Source organism: Acomys russatus, chromosome 6, assembly GCF_903995435.1.
Source record: "Acomys russatus chromosome 6, mAcoRus1.1, whole genome shotgun sequence".
In the NCBI taxonomy this organism is placed as follows: domain Eukaryota; kingdom Metazoa; phylum Chordata; class Mammalia; order Rodentia; family Muridae; genus Acomys; species Acomys russatus.
This window is the reverse complement of record NC_067142.1, coordinates 69,099,489-69,120,741: the sequence shown is the minus strand read 5'-3', so window position 1 is coordinate 69,120,741 and position 21,253 is coordinate 69,099,489. Positions and strand designations below refer to the sequence as shown.

The window sequence follows — 21,253 nt, the reverse complement described above, 5'->3', positions numbered from 1 at the left end:
TGAGACTTAATTGTCAAATCAACATCTGAATCCTTACCAAGTACCACCGGCCATGAGTCATGTGCAAGTTAAAACAACTATACCATAAGCAGACTTGTCTTTATAAAGCCTCAGCAGAAGCACATGATAAGCAAGTGTGTTCTCAAGCTTAACTCCAGTTACAATGAGTGATATGGAGGGAACAGACAGGTGGCGAGGACAGGCTGCCTTAGCTCGCTCAGACTCCAGAGCCAGTGGAGTTTGGGAGCTGCAGGTGGATAATGACATGGGCTGCAGAGCTCAGTGGATTTTCCTGTCCATATTCAGTCACTCTGGGGAAAGCGTCAAAGAGGCAGATCGTTGGGGTCTTGATGGTTAAATCCATTCTAGCTCCAACAGTAGTAGAAAAAGTAATGAAGGCAGATTAGGCTACAACACACTGGCAGTGTATAATTCAAAACCTGCAGGGCAGTTGAGGAGAACGTAAAGAATGGAGCGTACTGGGCCTGTGTGTTATGAAAGCAGAATGGAGAAGAAACAGAGGCAGCAAGAGGGTGGTAGCAGATGTTAGACTGAAGGCCAGCGTTTTGTATGTTAACCAAAATATTTTTTTTTAAAAAAGGAAATAACAACTGCAGATATGAATGAGGCCTAAGAAGACAGACGTAAAGACAACTAGGCAACAGAATTAAAAGGAGACTCAGAGGCAGGAAAGATGTGAGGCGGAGAACAAATGTTCCAATTGCATTGTTCTGAGAAAACAGGGTTTTAGGAATGCTCATTGGAGCAGGTGGCTAAACTGTTGTTAAGCTGTGAAAGATAAGGTGGTGCCAGCCTCTAAGACCTGAGGCCAGGACACTCTGCAAGGCACAGCTCAAGAGTCATCTCAAAGGTTATCCTGGGTCTGCATTGCTGGTTTTCCCCTAAGCATTACCAGACCTATCACACAAATTCTGTGTCTCCTTCTAGAAACCCCCTTCAAGTTACCTAGCAACTCAACCCCAGTCTGTGTGTGTTGCAGTAAGAAAACTACCAAGTAGAGGCTTCCCTTGATCTTCCTCACAACGGACATGCACCCGGCATGGCAGGCCTCCCTCACTTAAAGCCATGGTTTAACAAAATCATTCCAAATGCATTCTTTCACCTTCCTTCATAACATGCTCTCCTCTGGGACAGCACTGCCATTCCCTCTTGAAACTTCACTTTTAAATTCAACCTGGCACCATAAAAATATTTTTGTTTGGTTTTTTTCTGACCCAAAGAATAATATTTTATTGACCTTTCTTTTCCTGATATTGATCACAATTGTAACATATACGGCACACTTAGTGAATATCTGAGGGAAGAGAAATAGGAGAGAGTGCAACAGAGGGAAAGGAGGAAAAAAAAAAAAAGAAATATATGGGATGAGAAAAGTAAGTGAAAGAGGCAGCAAGACAGAGCTAGATGGACTCAGAAGTGTCCCTATGAAAAATGAAAAGATGTCTATGAAACCCGTCTGAATCTGTGTTCATATTCCTCACCAGCCTAGAAAGTCTAGGGTCTTGGAAGTCTCCTTACACCAGTGAATCGGGATCGTGTGTTCTTTTCCACATGAGTTGTCCTGTAGAAGGAAACCTATGGCTGAGGAGAAGGCTCCTCACGTAAAGTGTGTGCAGTATAAAGGTTGGAGGATGACATGACTCCACAATAATAATAAATAGAAGAAATGAAAAACTATCGAAAAGGAAAAGGTTACGTAGAAAGTGCTGAGATGACGGCGTGTTCAAGGTTCTATGCCCTGTGCTATGTGTGTATTATCTGTTTTCCCCAAATCTCGATGCCCTCGTATGGAAAAATCAAGCTAATCACATGTGCTTCAGGAGCTCAGGTGAGTGAGCACCATGCCTGCCTGTGATGACTGTTGCTGGCTTTATCTCCACTCACCTCTACCCAGCCTGAAAACTAGTCAGCTGCTATCGGATGTCTCATCTGCCCACAGAGCCAGGACTAGGACTGGCCTTGTGCACGGAGCAGATGTCTGAGTTCACACAGACTCAAGATTTCCACCGCTTCTTTGGCTTCCTGATCTGCTCTGTCAGTCAGTGTGTGTTCACTGTAATTGTCCTCTTCTCCTGTTCATCTCCTGGAGTATAAAAGAGAGACCCAATCCTGGGATCCAGGGCAGTTTGAGAGCCACCTGCTCCCTCCACTTACTAAGGTAGGACATGTAGCACAGGAAGAAGGAAGACGCCCATCACTTTTAGCTCCAGACACGGCGTGCGTACAGGAATAAAATGACCAAAATAATCTTTCTCTCTATTTTTAAGCTCGTGCTCAGCTCTGACCAGAATGCAGGAGAGGAAAGGCTCACAGATGATTCCTTGCCTTTGCATTGCCCCACAGGTTTTGCCTACATTCCCATTTTTTTTTTCTTTAGTAGCCTCCCCAAAGACAAATCCAAGCATTAAGAGAAAATTTAAATGTTTATTTTTTCTCTCTATCTCCAATTTGTGTATCGGTTCTCTTTTCCCAATCACCCATACCAAAAAGAAAGGATGTGAGAAATTTTCAAAAATAATTTCACAAGCTACTTTGGAACCTCATGAATCCCATAGGTCTCGTATAAAATCTGTGCTGGCTACTATTTCCCCCTGGGATTGCTAATATATAGCTCTCTTGCTCCCTCCCATCTTGGCTTTGTTATCTACAGTTTGTTTTTATCTTTTGTAAAGCATTTAGCCTTTCTCTGAGCAAATGTTAGGACCTATGTAGGCTCAGATAATTGCGAGTTAAACAGAATATGAGGAGACAGTGCTGATATGATGGGATAAAAGTCAGACAATGTGGAAAGCCCATGGGGAGAGGGTCGAAAGAGACTATTCCAGGATTGGGCAGTTTTGGCTTGGCCACAGAGATGAGACTGCATCTCTCCTACAGCTGAAGCAGTAAATTGCCTGGCAAGCAAGTCCGAGGACTTGAGTTTGGATGCTCAACACCATGTAAAAAGCCGGGCAGGGATGACACACTGCAACTCCAGAAGTGGGAAGGCAGAGCTAGGGAGACCCTTGAACTTCTCTGGCCAAGCAACCCAACCCAACCAGCCCCAGGTTCAGAAGAGACTCTGCCTCAAAGAATAAGATGGAGAACAACCAAGGTAGATGCCCAACCTTGACTCCTGGCATACACATACCACACACACACACACACACACACACACACACACACACACACACACACACACCAAACCAGCCCCAGGTTCAGAAGACATCCTGCCTAAAAAATAAGATGGACAACAATCAAGGAAGATGCCCAACCTTGACTCCTGGCATACACATACACACCATACACAACACAACACATACACACACACACACCAAGCACAAACATTATACAAATACCACACATCGGAAAAATCAACCAATCAACTAATTTATAAACAAACAGGAAACAGGCTTGAACTCCAGAGCGCCCTGCCTTCAACAGCTAGATATGGTTCTCAAACATTTTAAGTGTGCAGCTGAGGGCACTGAATTTTATATTTCATTTAATTTTAATTAAAAACATAAACTAAATTCAGTTTCCAGAAAATCAGTATGATTAAAATTACCTGAATATATAAACCTACTTTTTCAATTGTAAATTTTGTGAATTTTAAATAGGTATAAATATAAATTTAAATATGGATGAAAATTTACCAGCAGAATTCATGTACCCTGAGAACAAAATAAATACCAATGTTTTGAGGACCTTGTACACATTTTGGATACTTTGACTTTAATCAAGCATATTGGGTTGCTGATATTAATTTTTGGTTTTGGTTTTTAATGTCACTACTAGTAAATGTATACATTTATTTACATTATATTTCTATTGGGTACAAAGACTACATGGGTTACAATTCCAATTTTTCTTTTCACTGTCTAGCTCTACAATGGGATCAAAGATGTCTTCTAGTTCTCTGATGAAGAACTGCCGTACTGCACAGACCCCATATGAGGTGTGATTCAGTTACATAAACACACAATTCATGAGACATCCCTGACACCTGGGGTGCTCGACATATGCTATTATTATACTTTGAAGTTTATATTTATCATGCAAGAAATTGGAAAAGACTTTGAAATGTCAGAGAGAATTTTTCTCCTTCTTAGGAAAGTCTTATAGTAAACGTCCATTCCATTAGGCATGGGACAACAGATGCTTACGGCCTTGTTCTCATGATAACGCAGCTATCTATTAGGTCACTGATCCCTCTTGCTTGAACACCTTCTTACAAATCTCCAAAAGCTTCAGTTAATGGATGGGGTCCAAATTTAATTCAGGAAAAAACCCTAGTAAAAATGTGGTACCAAGCCAGGAGTGTAACAGGCTCCATTACTGACCCCAGCTTGGACTTACCTGAGGGGATTGAGTCCCTACTGATTTAATACAGATAATAAGAGATGGAACTGTGAGAATTTAATATGTAGCATGGCAGAGAGAGTTCTATAAACCACACAGCACCACGCCAGTACCGACATGCCGTTCCCTGAGAACCATTGCTGCAGGATGCCCCACCCCATCACAGATGTAAAAACTTCTAAAACTCCTTTCAAAAATAAAAATGCAAAAGATATGCACTTAAGCGATACACTAGTAAGTCAGTAGCTGTTGTTTGCACATTACCTCATTTTGTCCAGTCAGGCATGTTGCAAGTCTTAGAGGAAATGAGTCACCAATCAGGCAAGATTTCTTCATTATTAATCTCACAACGCACACAAATTTATACAGTATGTAGTATGCAATAAGAATGAGGGCTGAGGTGTGTGGTGTGGCTCAAATTAGGCAGTGAGACCATGTCTATTTGAGAAGGTAACATCTAAACAACAATATGAACTATGGAGACAAATAGACAGAGTATTTGTTGTATCTTGGAGCTAGATTCAGGAGGAGTTGCACAACATTGTCTCAGTACTAATTAGATGGAATTGTTCACTTTATAGTGGCTAACTGTATGCAAGTTCACTTCACTGAAGCAGTAAGTGTGATCTTCTATGATTTCACCAAAACTACATCAAAAAGTGGTATCTGGGATAATGATACATGAATTGCCCACACAAAATTTATGACATGGGACTTTTGAGACCATAATTAACATAATATGTGTCACTATGTATAAAGATTAATCATATGTGTTTTCTAAAAAAGGAATAAAATAAACACAGGGAGGAAATATCATACAGTGCAAAATAAGATGCTTACACAAGATTCAAATATTTCAACAGACTGTACATAAATTAGGCTCACGGGTTTAAAAAGAATGCTAAACTGGATTTTAAAACACTGTGGTTCCTATGGTATTTACAAAAGGCACACTGTGGGCATTAAAATGGCAAATAGCTGAAAAGCAAAGAATACGAACATGTGTATGAGTCTGACACTAGGCAAAAACCAAACCAGTTAGAACAGATATATTACTATTAGTCAGAGAAGACTGTAAGACAAATAGTGTCATTAAAGACAGAGTTGCTATACAGTCATTAAACGTTAAAGTCACAGAGGCGATATAGCAATTCTAAGCATTATGCACCTTCTTGACTAAAACTAACAGTTGTAAACAAAGCTTGACAGTTCACCATGAACAAACTACAAACATAGCCCAACAGTCGGAAATCACAAAGCACAAAACACTTCTTTCATTAACTAAAGTTTCAAATAGCCAAAAACAAAACAAAACCCAAAGGCAAAGAGGTAGAAAAGTTGAGCACCACAATTAACACCTAAGATCTGATATTTATTTATCACTTCTTCAGTAAGTCTACAAAGGTTATCAGTGAATTTCAAGGAGTCCTTACTGCATTAGTTTCTTTTCTGTAGTGTTAAAATGCCATGCCCAAGAGTAACTTAGGGAAGGAGTGGGCTTTATTCTGCTTACAGTTTCCATGAGAGTGGATTTCATCATGACCGGGCGGATGTGGACGTGGCAGCTGCTAGCGAGGAAGTCATGGAGAAGCCAGGGCAGGAAGCCAGAGGACTTGCTCATACAGAAAACAGAGTGACAAGTGAGGCAACCTATCATCGCTCAGAGCCTACCCCCAGTGATACACTTTCTCCCATTAAGATTTCTCCAAGTTCCACCTGGTGAAAGTCCCAGAACCTTCTCGAACCACCAGCTGGTATGTAGTCAAACCACAGCAGTTCTCATAGGAATAATCTTTCCCCTAAATTCTAGGAATTTAACAATGGCAAGGGAAAAGTGGGATTCGATCTTAAGTGGACTGAAGTAATTTTGCCTATACTAATAAATCAAAGAAAATAGATATTTAAAAGCATACATAAAATGCCATGCCACTTGAATATCTGAGATTACAGAATAATATATTTTCTGCTTAATATTTCTTAAATGGTAAGGTTATTTATAATAAAGCCTTGGGCTCTGACACTTTCAAGCTAACATTACATCATAGGCATTCTGCCATGCCATTGTCCTTACTTTTTATTTAGGAATAGCTCTCCTGACCCTATGTGTCTTTCTCCTTCAGCTAGAAATCAAAAGCCCTGTTCTAAATATAAATTCATGTCAATAAGACACCTACAGACCCAGAAAATCAGAGTTCCTTTTAGGCTCAGTCTGGGTCAACCCTCTGAACAATATATTCTAATTCCTGCCACTGCCAAATGCATTTTCTTTTGTTAAGGTCTCAGTTGTGGTGAAATAAAATATAACTTCTTTTACTCAATAAAGTGAAGGTTTAGAAGCAGGCTTCCTGTAGCCTTATTCTTTTCTGGAATACAGTCAATACCAATCCTGCTTTGTAACCTCAGAAACCCACAACTCCTGTTTCCTCTTAATTTGTTGATTAGCAAAATGATCCTAAAGCATTTTCTAGAAAAACTTCCGACAAACCTTACCTCACTGGATTCTCATTCCACAGCAGTGTAAATCCTCTACTCAGGGACTACTTTATGTACTGATAGTTCAAAACATCTGCCTCTCAGAGATTTTCAGGGTTAGTGGTAGGACATGAAAATCAGGTCTTGAGAGATGGAAAGTGAAAAAGGTATGGCTGGCTCCTCTCACTTAGAAACTTGGCTAGCCCTAGCTGTGTAGCTGAGCCCTGAGCCAGGCTGTCGGGGCACAAGAGTTACGTTTCAAGGCTCCACCCAAGCAAATTCTTATTTTCAGTTTCCCTTTTCTGACAAGCCTTAGCATTTCTCCTACCACTCAGAGGCCTTGGGCAGAGGTATTTTAGATACAGGGAACTTTGTGGAAGTCAAAAACCTCTTCTTTTGTTTCCCATATTCCCAGGCAATTCACGGCCTAAGGGACAAAAAGAGCCCGTGCATACCACCTGCCCTCTTATTAGTGGCTGGTTTTCTGTGGTTTCAAGTTCAATACAAGAAAAGGGGCAGGGTCTGCACAGTCAGATGTCAGAATAGAGAGACTGCGCTTGCATCAACTTTTGTTATCTGACACAGTCCTGGCAGCTGTAATGCAGGCTGCATTGGTAAGTTGCCATGCATTGTTTGCTGGCTGAGAGGCTGACTCTGGAAGCAGAGCTGTCCTCCTACCACCTTAGACCCCAGCATGTTCGTCTCAAAGGATCTGCCAGGGCTTCTTGTCTGGAGACCTCTCTAGTCTCCCATCTCTGTGACAGGGAACAAAGAAGACCAAGAATAAAAACATTATACTCTTTTTTTAAATTTAATTTTATTAATTTATTCATATTACATCTCAATTGTTAGCCCATCCCTTGTATCCTATTTCTCCCTCACTCTCGCTTCCCCCTACTCCCCTACCCTATGACTGTGACTGAGGGGGACCTCCTCCCCCTGTATATGCTCTTAGGGTATCGAGTCTTTTCTTGGTAACCTGCTATCCTTCCTCTGAGTGCCACCAGGTCTCCCCATCAAGGGGACATGGTCAGAAATGGGTCACCAGAGTTCGTGTGAAAGTCAGATCTCACTCTCCACTCAATGGTGGAGAATGTCCTACCCATCGGCTAGGTCTGCGTAGGGGTTCGAAGCTTACTGCCTATATTTTCCTTGGCTGGTGCCATAGTTTGAGCAGGACCGTAAGAACCTACTTTAAAGGCATTTATGCCACAAAATTTGAAAACATTATACTCTTAAAAACAACTAAGTCAAGTCTATCCAACAGATGTTCAGCCATGACATAGAAGGACCTGCAGCATGACAGAGAAGCCTGAAGCTCAGCCATGGAGGGAAAGTTAACTGCCTTAACCTCCTGAGTTGATTTCTGCTGGGTGTTGTAAGCATCCGGTTTAATGATGTTGTCTTTTTTTTAAATTTTTTATTATTAATTTATTCTTCTTACATCTCAATGGTTATCCCATCCCTTGAGTCTTCCCATTCTTCCCTCCCTCCCCTTTTCCCCTTATTCCCCTCCCCTATGACTGTTCCTGAGGGGATTACCTCCCCCTGTATATGCTCATAGGGTATCAAGTCTCTTCTTGGCTACCTGCTGTCCTTCCTCTGAGTGCCACCAGGTCTCCCCCTCCAGGGAACATGGTCAAATGTGAGGCACCAGAGTACGTGAGAAAGTCATATCCCACTCTCCACTCAACTGTGGAGAATGTTCTGACCATTGGCTAGATCTGGGTAGGGGTTTAAAGTTTACTGCCTGTATTGTCCTTGGCTGGTGCCTTAGTTTGAATGGGACCCCTGGGCCCAAATCTGCCTATCATAATGTTCTACTTGTAGGTTTCTAGGACCCTCTGGATCCTTCTACTTTGCCATTCTCCCATGCTTCTCTCATCTAGAGTCCCAATAGGATGTCCTCCCCTCTGTCCCAGTTTCCTGGTAAGTGAAGGCTTTCGTGGGACATGCCCCGTGGGCTAGTATGCAGATATAAGTGAGTATATACCATTTAAGTCTTTCTGCTTCTGGGTTAACTCACTCATTATGATCATTTCTAGCTCAATCCATTTATCCACAAATCTCGGGAATTCCTTGTTTTTAATAGCTGAGTAGTATTCCATAGTGTATGTGTACCACAGTTTCTTTATCCATTCTTCTACTGAGAGACACTTAAACTGTTTCCATGATCTGGCTAATATGAATAAGGTTGCTATGAACATGGTTGAGCAAAGTTTCTTGTTGTGTGTTGGAGCGTCATCTGGGTATATTCCAAGGAGTGGAATAGCTGGGTCTTGAGGAAGCCCTATTCCCAGTTTTCTGAGTCAGCACCAGATAGATTTCCAAAGTGGCTGTACTAGTTTGCATTCCCACCAGCAATGAAGGAGTGTTCCTCTCTCCCCACATCCTCGCCAGCATGTGGTGTCGCTTGAGTTTTTGATCTTAGCCATTCTGATGGGTGTAAGATGGAATCTCAGAGTTGTTTTGATTTGCATTTCCCTGATGACTAAGGAGGTTGAACATTTCTCTAAGTGTTTCTCAGCCATTTGATATTCCTCTGTTGAGAATTCTCTGTTTAGTTCCAAGCCCCATTTCTCTATTGGGATATTTGGTTTGGTGGTGTTTAATTTCTTGAGTTCTTTATATATTTTGGATATTAGACCTTTGTCAGATGTAGGGTTGGTGAAGATCTTTTCCCAGTCTGTAGGCTGTCGCTTTGTTCTCTTGACAGTGTCTCCTGCCTTACAGAAGCTTCTCAGCCTCATGAGGTCCCATTTATTAATTGTTGACATTAAGGCCTGGGCCATTGGGTTCTGTTCAGGAAGTTGTCTCCTGTGCCAATATGTTCCAGGCTCTTCCCCACTTTTTCTTCTAAGTGACTTAGTGTCTCTGGTTTTATGTTGAGGTCTTTAATCCACTTGGATTTGAGTTTTGTGTAAGGTGACAAATATGGGTCCAGTTGCATTTTTTACACATAGACCTCCAGTTAGACCAGCACCATTTGTTGAAGATGCTATCCTTTTTCCATTGAATGGATTTGGCTTCTTTGTCGAAAATCAAGTGACCATATGTGTGTGGATTCATATCTGGGTCTTTGATTCGATTCCACTGGTCAACCAGCCTGTTGCTGTGCCAGTACCAAGCTGTTTTAACTACTATCATGATGTTGTCTTTAACTGTTGTTATTTGTTCTTTTGTTTGAAAACCTCACCTGAGTTCTTCTCTACCCAGGGCTCTCTCTATTGGAATCTTCAAAGGACTGCCCCAAAGGGGCTTCTCCAGCCTATTTCTGCTTAGTGTCTAGAGCTCCCATTTGATGATGCTTTTATTTTCATTTGGTTTGGTTATGCTTTGACTTGCTAAATAATAAACTCACTCGTTCAAAACTGAAAAAATCACAGCTCATTCTCTGGACCACACAGTTGTCTTATGCTAGTGTTAGTTATATCATTGTTCATTATTCTGTGTATTATTTCTTGTCGTTGGTAATCTCTTACTATACCAAGTTTATACATTAAACTTTACCTCATCCTTTATAGGAATAGGACAAACTAAAATTTTTTGTTGTGTGTGATTTAAAACATCTACTGAGGGTCTTGGAATGCTAGATAAATGCAATTATATAAGAGAATGGAAGAAATTTAATCCAAAGCTAAGAAACATCTCAAGTAAGTGGCCAGTGTAAGAAACTAGGTTGATAAGGATATCAGACAAGATTTTAAAAAAAGACAGAAAATTATATTACACAAAAGATTAAAAACAGAGGAGGGAGAGACACAAAGAGACAGCCTACAGACTGGGAAAAGATCTTCACCAACCCTACATCTGACAAAGGTCTAATATCCAAAATATAAAAGACCTCAAGAAATTAAACACCACCAAACCAAATAACCCAATTGAGAAATGGGGCTCAGAACTAAACAGAGAATTCTCAACAGTGGAATATCCAATGGCTGAGAAACACTTTAAAAAATGCTCAACATCTTTAGTCATCAGAGAAATACAAATCAAAATGACTCTGAGATCCCATCTTACACCCATTAGAATGGCTAAGATCAAAAATCCAAGTGACCAAGCACAAGGTCCTGGGTTCAGTCCTCAGCTCTGGGGGGGGGGGGGGAGACAAAATAACAAACAAACAAACAAACAAAACAAAACAAAAAACAAAAAGCGAGGATGTGGAGAAAGAGAAGAGGAACACTCCTTCACTGCTGATGGGAATGCAAACTTGTACAACTACTTTGAAAATCTATCTGGTGCTTTCTCAGAAAACTGGGAATGGGGCTTCCGCAAGACCCAGCTATTCCACTCCTTGGAATATACCCAGAAAATGCTCTACCACACAACAAAGACATATGCTCAACCATGTTCATAGCAGCCTTATTCATAATAGCCAGAACCTGGAAACAGCCTAAATGCCCCTCAGTAGAAGAATGGATAAAGAAACTGTGGTACATTTACACTATGGAATACTACTCAGCTATTAAAAACAAGGAAATACTGAAGTTTGTGGACAAATGGATGGGACTAGAGATGGTCATACTGAGTGAGTTAACCAAGAAGCAGAAAGACTCACATGGTGTATACTCACTTATAATTGGGCACTAGCCCAAAAGGCATGTCCCATGAAAGTCTTCACTTACTAGGAGATTGGGGTAGATGTGAGGACATCCTACTGAGACTCTAGGTGAGAGAAATATAGGAGATGGGGAAATAGAAGGACCAAGAGGGTCCTAGAAACCTATAAGAAGAACACCATGATCAGGGCCCAGGGGATCTGCTCAAACTATTGCACTAACCATGAACAATACAATAGTAAACATTGAACCCCTACTCTGCTCTACCCAATGGCCAGGACATTGGACATTCTCCACAGTTATATGAAGAGCAGGGACTGACTTTGACATGAACTCTGGTGCCCCATATTTGACCACCTCCCCCTGGTGGGGAGGCCTGGTGGCACTCAAAGAAAGAATAAGCAGGATACCAAGATGAGATTTGATAGCCTATGACCATAATGGGGGAGGAGGTCCTCCTCGGTCATAGACCTAGGGGAGGGGAATAGAGTGAAAGCGGGAGGGAGGGAGGAATGGAAGGATACAAGAAATGGGGTAGCAACTGAGTTGTAATCTGAAAAAATTAATAATATTTTTTTAAAAGAAAAGAAAATGGAGGAGGGAAACCAAGGCTGCCTAAGGCAACAACTGCAGCATCAACACTGTCAGGAAAAGGTCTAGGAAAGCCAATAAAGTGACCAGTTCTTCCTTAACAGACCTGCACCTCTCAGATCATCCATAGTCACAAACAGTAATACTAAATGATGTCTCTAAATGTTATCAGGAGAAAATGCCTTTTAAAAAAAAGCGGAGGGAAGTACAGAGTGTATTCGTTGGCATTCTGTTATGATGAAGAGACACCATGACTATGGAAACTTTTATAAAAGAAACAGTTAATTGGGATTGGCTTACCATTTGAGAGGTTTAGCCCACTATCATCACGGTAGGGAGCATTGCAGACATGGCACTGGAGAAGTTACCGAGTGTTCAATATCAGGATCTGCAGGCAATAAGAAGAGAGGGCCACTGGGATTTGACGTTTCAAAAGCCCAACCCACACTTCCTCCAACAAGACCTCCTAACCCTTCTCAATTAGCCCCACTCCATGATGACTAAGCATTCAAATATATGAGCCTATGAGGGACATTCTTATTCAAACCACCACAGGGCGAGTCCTGAATATACGTCTTTTAAAAGTCGCAGAACAGAAAGAGACAGATGGACAAAACAGGAAGTCAGCACATCTTGGGCACTGGGTAGGTGGCAAGAAAAGAAATTGTTGGATTTTTAAAATATGATGGTAGCACGCACGAGTGTGTGTGTGTGTGTGTGTGTGTGTGTGTGGTGGTGTGTGTATACATCTTTAACAGACTGTATATGTACTAATTTGAAGGCTGAAAGTCAACACAAACTAAGACAAAACTAAATCCCAGAGATCAAAGCAAGGTCTCAGAGACATTAAGGGATGAGATAGAACAAGTATGAAAAATCACCTTAAGAGAGAAATCCATTCACCTTTTAAGACAGAAGATGCCGAAGTATAGAAAAAATGATAACCTACCAAGATCAACAAATATATTTATTATAGATGTTTTTCTCTACAATTGAAAAGTGGCTTTATCTGATAAGGAATGTTTTCTCTAGGTGGGCAACAAGTCAAGTAAAGAGTAGGTATTGATCTTTTTCTCTAAATCAGTGGGTGGTTCTTGGTCCAATAAAAGTGGCAGGAGGTCAAAAGCGCCATTCAGACTCAGAAGAGGGGAAAGCCAGCAAATTGGAGCCATGTCTACTTCACTAGACTCCTGGATTAGGATGACAATTGAACACAGGTTTGAGTTTTATAGACACACTGCCCCACGACCCCACAAAACATCTTTCTTCATTTTCTTTCCAACATTGCATTTTCCTGTGACAAACGTCTTCAAGGTTAAATGTGAAATAACAAAATAGTGAACATTCATACATCAATCCCATAGAAAAAAAATAATGTCAATGCTTTCTTTATCTTCAACTATTACATATATGCTTAGGTCTCTGTATAAGTTTATTGCTACATGATAGAAATTGGGCTAGATTTCATACTATTTAGCAATTTGTCAGAATGTTTCTTCAACTTATAATGGCACCTAATACTGATTTAGTACCTTATCACATGCAAAAAAAAAAAAAAAAAAAAAAGGCAGCCTGAGATAATTCAAAACCCAGGGCATATTCAAATTTCTCAGGTTGAGCTTCAACTTTTAAAAAAGCTTTTACAAAGCTTTTCGAAAGCTTTTCTGGTTAGCTTTTTAAAACTACAATCCAATCAAGGTTTGTGGGTTGCATCTATTTTATTTACTTATTTAGGTGTGGATATGTGTGGCCCATGTGTACATATTTGTCTATATATACATACGCATGCATACTTGGTTTGTGTGCTTATGCACGCAAGTGTGCCCGTTCATACGTGCATCTGTATGTAGAAGCCAAAGGTAAGTGATAAGTATTTTTCTTTATTTATTCTCCTTCTTATTCTCTGAGGCAGGAATTCAACTCTGGAGGTCACTGTTTCAGTCAGACTAGTTAGCCAGAGAGCTTCTTGGATCCGCTTATTTCGTAATCACACCCCGAGTGACTGTTAGTGCCATAGATGCATGTTCACATGCACAGCACTTTTGTGGGCGCTGGGGGTCTGAATGCAGTTCCTTATGCTTGCACAGCTAGCACTGAGTCCCCAACCCCAACACGCATTGCAGTTTTTCACCCTCCGTTAATTTTAAAATAGAACAGCACAGACCACATACTGCTCTTTCAGCTCCACAGCAGGGGTATTGTAAAGCCTTGAACAGCAGCCTTATAAAATTAGCACATGGCCCATTTGTTTTCCACGGCATTTATTAACACCATGTACTTCACATACTTACAGATTCATGTAATGATCTGGATTAAACACAGATGAAACATTTCAAATAAGGTGCTTTCAAGGCACGTATCAAGTTATTGGATTTGATGCATAGATATGTACAAACAGTGTATCACCTTAAAATATCTTTTTTATGGAATTTGTGTGTCATCCTTGAGTAGGGGCCATGCTAATATTCTCTGTATTGTTCCAATTTTAGTATATGTGCTGCCTAAGCAAGCACTTTTTTTTTTTTAATTTAAAATATCTTATAAGAAGTAAAAACAAACAAGGAATTAGTCATTTGAGCTATCCATCATTATTTTGGTTTGTTTTCTGTCCTTCCAGATGTCTGGTGGGTGCAATAGTCAGCCTTTGCCTTTGTAACAAACAATCCCAAGCTTTATTGTCATAGAGTAGAAAGTATTTCTTGCTCCCAGGCTTGTGATTTTGCAGGCTCTGCAGGGCTCTCGGTCAGGTATCTTATATTTCTCCAGTCCGAACAATGAATACAGATGTAATAGCTCTTGAGGGTTCTACCTTTCCTTTACTGGGGATAGGCAAGCAAAAGGAAAGATGAAAGCTTGAGGTGTACCAACTTGGGGCCAACAGTGTTTACTTCTACCCACACTAAATCAGACAAAGAACATCACAGAACTGGTAGAAGAAGAAAGTGAACTGTGTGCCCTTAGGGAAGAGAAAAGGAGAAAATTGTGTCTTAAATTTTGATATGGCCATATAACTCGTGTGGGAAGACAAAAGAAGAACTGTCATATGAATGCCCCTAGTACTTCCATTTCCATTGCCAGAGGGAGCGGCAGCATTCTAAATCCATCTCTGTCGCTAAATGAAGATGTACCAACCAGCCAGAGGCACAGAACAAAAGCAACAAATAAATGCTCAAGTTTTTAATCCACAATAGTCTTGAGGCTGCAACTCTAACACAGCCTACGCAGCAACAAAGAAGGAAGACATTACTGTTTCCATTTAATTACTAATTTTCAAAGTGTGGTCATGCTCACAATTGCTACTGTACCCAGCTTGCCCTCCTGCCATTTTCTTTTCTTCCAACTAACCTGTCCTTTCCTCCCACAGAACAGAGGTGACTGTGAAGAAGGCCAATTATGTTAGTGTCTCTATACAAATCAAAGAGTATTCTCTCTTTTCTATTTCCTGACCCAAATTAAAAGACTAGACCAACATGGGGGGCACAGCTGTAGTGAGGTGGAGGGGACATGATGTCAAGAACAGTAGAAGAATCCAGAGAGAGAGAAGATGAAAGGAGTGAGCAATAATAGTTCCTGACTGGAACATGATCTGTGAGAATGGTTAGGGAAATTCTGTCTATGTACACCAAAAGTGTTGTGAAGATGCTCAGAGAAGGCAGGGACCTGCATCAGGACCATAAATATAAATAAGTACCTGAGGGTGTGACCACCTGTGTTCCTTAATCCCACATCAGGAAACAAAGCTGGCAACAATGGATGCTTACTCATCTGTCACTGGCTAATGACTTGTCACTTTGTCTTTATTAGTTGTTTAAGTAAGCCTACAAAGTACTGGCTTTCACCACTGCAATTTTACACATACTTTGTTCTTACTGTTTCTCCCTCCTTGCTCCTTCCTGCCATCCTTTTCCTTCTTGCAAGTATCTCCTTTTCTGCTTTCATATCATATGCATTATATTATCTTTTTTACATGCCTATCTCTTAATTACATCACTTCTTCTTCCCCTCATGTCATCCCCCTTCTCATACCATGACTCCCTAGCATTAGCACACACTTATATACATAATAAAAAATAGGACCTACATATAAGAGAAAGTCGGTAGTGTTTGTATTTCTGACTCTGGCTTACTTAGCTTCACATAATGCTTCCCAGTTCAACCCATCTTCCTGTAAATGCTATAATCTGAGTTTTTTTCTTTAGATTTGCATGTGTATCACTACACTTTTTAATCGTTTTATCCAGTAATGAGCATCTAGGCTGATTCTGTTTTGTAGCAATCATAAATAACATAGTGATAAATAAGGATGTGAAACTTAGCCACTAAGAAAATGCAAACTTAAACTATTTTGAGATTCCATCTCACATCAGTCAGAATGACTGACACTAAGAAAACAAACAACAGCTTCTAGCAAAGATGCAGAAAAAGAGGAACCTTTCTTCTTGCTTATGAGCATGTGCATTGGTGTGGCCGTTATGCAAATTAGTATGGTGGAGCCCCACAAAGCTAAAAATAGAATTAGTATTAGTAACAGCTATCCCACTCCTGAATGTTTACCTATGGATTTACTTTCATCAGCTCATTTATGTGGCAACCACAATGATAGGTCCCGTGATTAGTCCCATTTTACCAATGAAGAGGCAGAGGAAGTCATACTCAAAGTCTAAGAGACAGTAAGGGACAGAGATTCAAGCCCAAAGATTTTTTTCAGCCTTGAACTGGGCTCACCGTAGAAGTCCCGTTCTTCCAAAACCAGGTGATTTGGCTCTATAGAGCGCTAGATTATTCTAGGCATGTGAGATTCTGGGCTGCCTCTCGAAGCTAGCTGGTGAGAGTTGCTAAAAAGAAAGTTCCCAGGTCTTCCATTCCAGTGGAGCCACATAGCCCCTAAACAACTGTGGGGTACTTTCTTATTTAGAAACTATAGTCCTATCCAACACTCTATTCAGACAACATGTGATGGCAACTCATCTAAGTGCAAACTCAACATGATCGCATGGTGAGTGAACTGGAAAAATTCTAAAGAAATGGGAAAATGAGAGAACTCAGATCAGTTTGGTACAATTTTGTAACCACTTATCTTTTGTTATTATTTTTATTTGTTTGTTTACTTACTTTTTATATATGACATTACAACACCCCATTCCCACCCTCACAACAGCAAGGCTCTCAGTTTTCCTCCTAGCTGAACATCTAAACCTGGAAAATAGGCACACAACTTGGACTTAGGCAGAAGCAACTCTCTGGGCCTCCTGTGCCAAGTTTACAAACCAGGTAATAACTGCAGGGTGTTCCACTAACAACTCCCACATTCCAAGGGCACTCTGCCAATGGCAAAGCAAGAAATGAAAAGGAAACCAATTTCGTGGAAGTAAAGTAGTGTGAAAGCTCTCTTCTTCTTGGCTCTCAATTTAAAACCATGTCATTAAAACTTAGGGCCCCTACGATTATACCTTTTTCACATCCAGCTCAGGAACTGCAGCCAAGTGCCTACAAACACCTGTGTTGGACTCTTACCAGAAATAAGCTACTCTCACGCAGCCAAATTAAGCAGGAAGAATTAATAAAGTACCCACCTCTTCTCTGTTCTCTGTGCTCTCTATTCATTTTATGATCCACTTAAGGATGGGAAATGAAGGAGAATAGAAATAATACAGGGAGAGGAGGTAAGGAGCAGGGCTATAACTCAAAGAAAGGAGCTAGAAGATCACAGATGCATAGAAGCAGGAAAATTCTGCTAACACCAAACACTTAATACTGTTCCAGAAAGCACACAGACGCCCCCTTCACTTTCCCACATCGCCCGCTGAACCTCTGATTACATTCTTATTGAGTGTTAAGTGCTTTGGGTCTGTTGGCTCAGACCTAAACAGTGACTTGGTTTCCTCTGCTTGTGTGCCCTTTCTGTCTTCAAGATTCCTTTGAGGGAATTGTCCCTGACACCAATAGCCAGGAAGCTGACCAGAAAATAGATAAGGGAGAAATCACACCTCATGTTTTCTTTGCAATGCCCTTGCTTTGTAGAACCATCTCATTAACCCATAACAGTCACATCTAGTCCCAACTACAGCCCAGGGGAGCTGAACTAAGTAGCCCCTGGAAGAAGGGTGTGACTTGCTGGTACATCACAAGCTTTCTACCCCAGAACAGCTCTAAGGGATTTGGTTAGGATACTATCCCAAAAGCTACTTGTTTAGGGGGATGGGGGTGACACTGGAAAGGAATTTTTAAAGGTAAAACCCCTCAGGCTGCCATTTCTCAAAAACCCTTAGACCTGTATAATGTATCCTGCTCTGAGTCAGAATTGCAAAACTATGTGCAAGATTTTAGCGCCTTCCTGGTGATCTCCAGGTCCATGGGCCCCCATATTTAGTGGCAGTTTTGCTACATTCTCTCAGAGCTTCTTGGTGGCCAGCTAGTCAGCAGCTGAGATGTCCACTGCAGAACTGACATTTATTTTCAGTAGCATCTGCATCTTCTAAGTCTTTAATTAACCTGAAGACTACAAGGACTTTAAGCCTCAGGAAAATAATTTAATCACATTGTTAGAGTCCAATTCTGGTAGGCAATGTATGCATTGGAAACCTATCCAATCCCAGGACACAGGTGGCTGTGTGAGCACAAGCAAAGTCAACCCCCTAAGGAAATAAAGCCTATCGCTATTTAATTAAATTATCCTTACAAACTAAACCGCTACTGTGAAACAGGAAAAACGCATTGTTCTTGTTCTCCTGATGAGAAGACCAGGACTTGAACAAACTAGACGTTTCCCTCACACCAGAAGGCTAAAGTCTGAAGCCAAAACCGTGCTTGCTAACTCAGTGTCCTAACACTTAAGGAAAAATTTAGCCTTTCCTTGTGATAGCTACCATTTTCAAAGATATTTTTTTTTTTGAAGCGTCTGGTTTTCAAATATCTTCAAGGAAAAAAATAATCTGTCGTCTGTCTTCCAACCTGGTCTTACATTTGAGATTCTTTTCTCTCTTTCTACTTTGAGATTTATGATCGCTCAGTCCATGTTCAGATTCCACTCTTTTTTGACCTCACTTGTCTTCTGACGGTCATTTGTCTTACAAAAAGATCACTTGATTTTTTTTTTTTCAGAGCTGCATGGCTTATCTGACCGTGTGTGTTTCCAGACACCAGGGACTCTTGTTACAGCTCCTGTGCTCACTCATTTTGCTTCCAATTCTTGCCAACTTGAAATGCTGTCTCCCTGCTCTTTCCCCTTTTCTTTAACTATGAAGACGGAGCAAGCACCCTGGATGCGAAGGAGGCTCTGTGGCATACATGTCCTGTGTTTAGGAGGTGACTCTTTATAGGCCGCAGGTTGAGAACAATTTCCTTAAACTTGCAGGGTGTGTATGAGCCACTAACTCTGCTTCCAAGAAACCTGGCTTGTTTGTCCCATCTTACCACATTCTTTGTGAACAGAAATGGCAGGACCATTTCTATTTCTGCCTCTCAAAATGACAGTTCCTTTCAATACTTGCTTAATGATCTCTGATTTTTCTTCCTTTCCTTACCTCATTTTGTCTTCTAGAAATTTCCTAATGATTGAACCCTTCATAATACTTCCTCTCAAAACTCAACAAATTAAATATCTTAAAGTTTTCCTCTATGATATTTTGTTCTGAAAGTGAGAATGAGATTATGGAAATAGCATTGGCACACATTAAGCCAAATCCAGCCTGTGGCCTAGTTCTCTGAGAATCCAGCCCGTGGCCTAGCTCTGTAAGGATCCAAGCTGAAAATGGTTTTTACATTTTTGAAAGAACTGAGAAATAAAAACAAAGAATGTCCCTGTGCAGAGGCAGAGGAAAGCAGAATATGTGGATAATATTTGCTAGAACCTCTCCTAGACAGTAGCCCTCCCGTTACTCCCTCTCCATTGCTAGCTCCAATAATCTTTATTCTTTTAAACTTTCCCCCAAGTTTGTTAAAGTAGACAATCTAGGATTCCTGGATAATGAGTTGCCTACATAAACTGAACCCTAAGTGTTGTAATGTTTCGTGTGACATGATGTACCCCAAGAATCTGAGAAATTGCTCATGCCCTAGTTTGATCCCCGCTCCCTCTACAATCTCTCTCTCTCTCTCTCTCTCTCTGTGTGTGTGTGTGTGTGTGTGTGTGTGTGTGTGTGTGTACATTCAGTAGCATGTATAGTACTTTGGGTCACAGAGACCAATTCTCCAAACCACAGCCTTTACATTCCCACTGCATTTCTTTTACTGGACATCCAGCATGTCTCTCTTCCCAGTGCACAAGAAGAGAGGGGAAAAAGCAGGTAGGCTAAGTAGGACACAGCAGCACTAGTGTGCAGGAAAAGAGATCTGTAAAAGGTCTGCCCCAGAGGCTGTCCCAGGAGGAAATAATGGATCCTGCTAGTCAGAAGACAAGCTATTCTATTTGTTTGTTTATTTTTCTGAGACAGGGTTTTTCTGTGTAGACACAGCTGTCCTGGAACTCGGTCTGAAGACAGGCTGGCCTCAAACTCACAGAGATCCACCTGCCTCTGCCTCCTGAGTGTGGGGAATACAGGTGTTCACAACCACCACGAGGCTTGGAGAAGCTATTCTAAAAGAAGACACTGGTGACCACTTTTTGGCAATCAGACTATTAAAACAAATCCCAAGGAATTAAATTTTTTTTCTAGGAATTTCAGGCTGAGGAAAAAGAAAGGCTGAAGCCCTGATGCTAGCCAGGGCAGGAACTTGCCTTCTAGAAAGCGATTTCACACACACCAGATGATTCATATGAACCATCCTGCAGAACAGATTAGGAATTAGACAGTGGTGAGTGGTGGGTAGGACCACATTTTGGCTAGGACTGCTTAGATTTCTATACCCCTAGCTATCTATTTAATTGTCAACCTCCTGTCAATATTGCCAAGACAAACTTGGGAGTTAATGGCCTCCCGTTGCTTAGTTTCCCAGGGTGGTCTTGGTGAATAAATCTCCCTTCTCTGCTTTCCCTTATGACTTGTGTGTTTAACTGCTGGGTTGGGAAAGATGGGCCAAGCCTAGCTTGTTGGTCTTGCCAGATCCCAGGCATTGACCCTTTAAATATACAGCAATGTAAGTCTATTGTATTAGAAACCAGTTCTCTTCACACACACACACACACACACACACACACACACGCATGCATGCACACAAACAATATTTGAGACAAGGTCTTTCTATGTAGCCCCCATTCACCTTGACATCATTGCAAGCCTCTTTCTGAGGCCTCCTGAGTACTGGGATCACAGACGTGAGGTACCACA

General features: G+C 41.0%; 1 protein-coding gene and 1 non-coding gene across 2 annotated transcripts in view; both read right to left on the bottom strand.

Moving 5' to 3' along the window:
• Positions 1-21,253, bottom strand: part of Tagln2 (transgelin 2) — a 960,136-nt gene that overhangs the window by 129,859 nt on the left and 809,024 nt on the right. The window lies entirely within an intron of this gene.
• LOC127191264 (U6 spliceosomal RNA) lies at positions 14,396-14,500 on the bottom strand. The gene has a single exon (XR_007830878.1). It is a non-coding gene; the product is annotated as a U6 spliceosomal RNA (small nuclear RNA).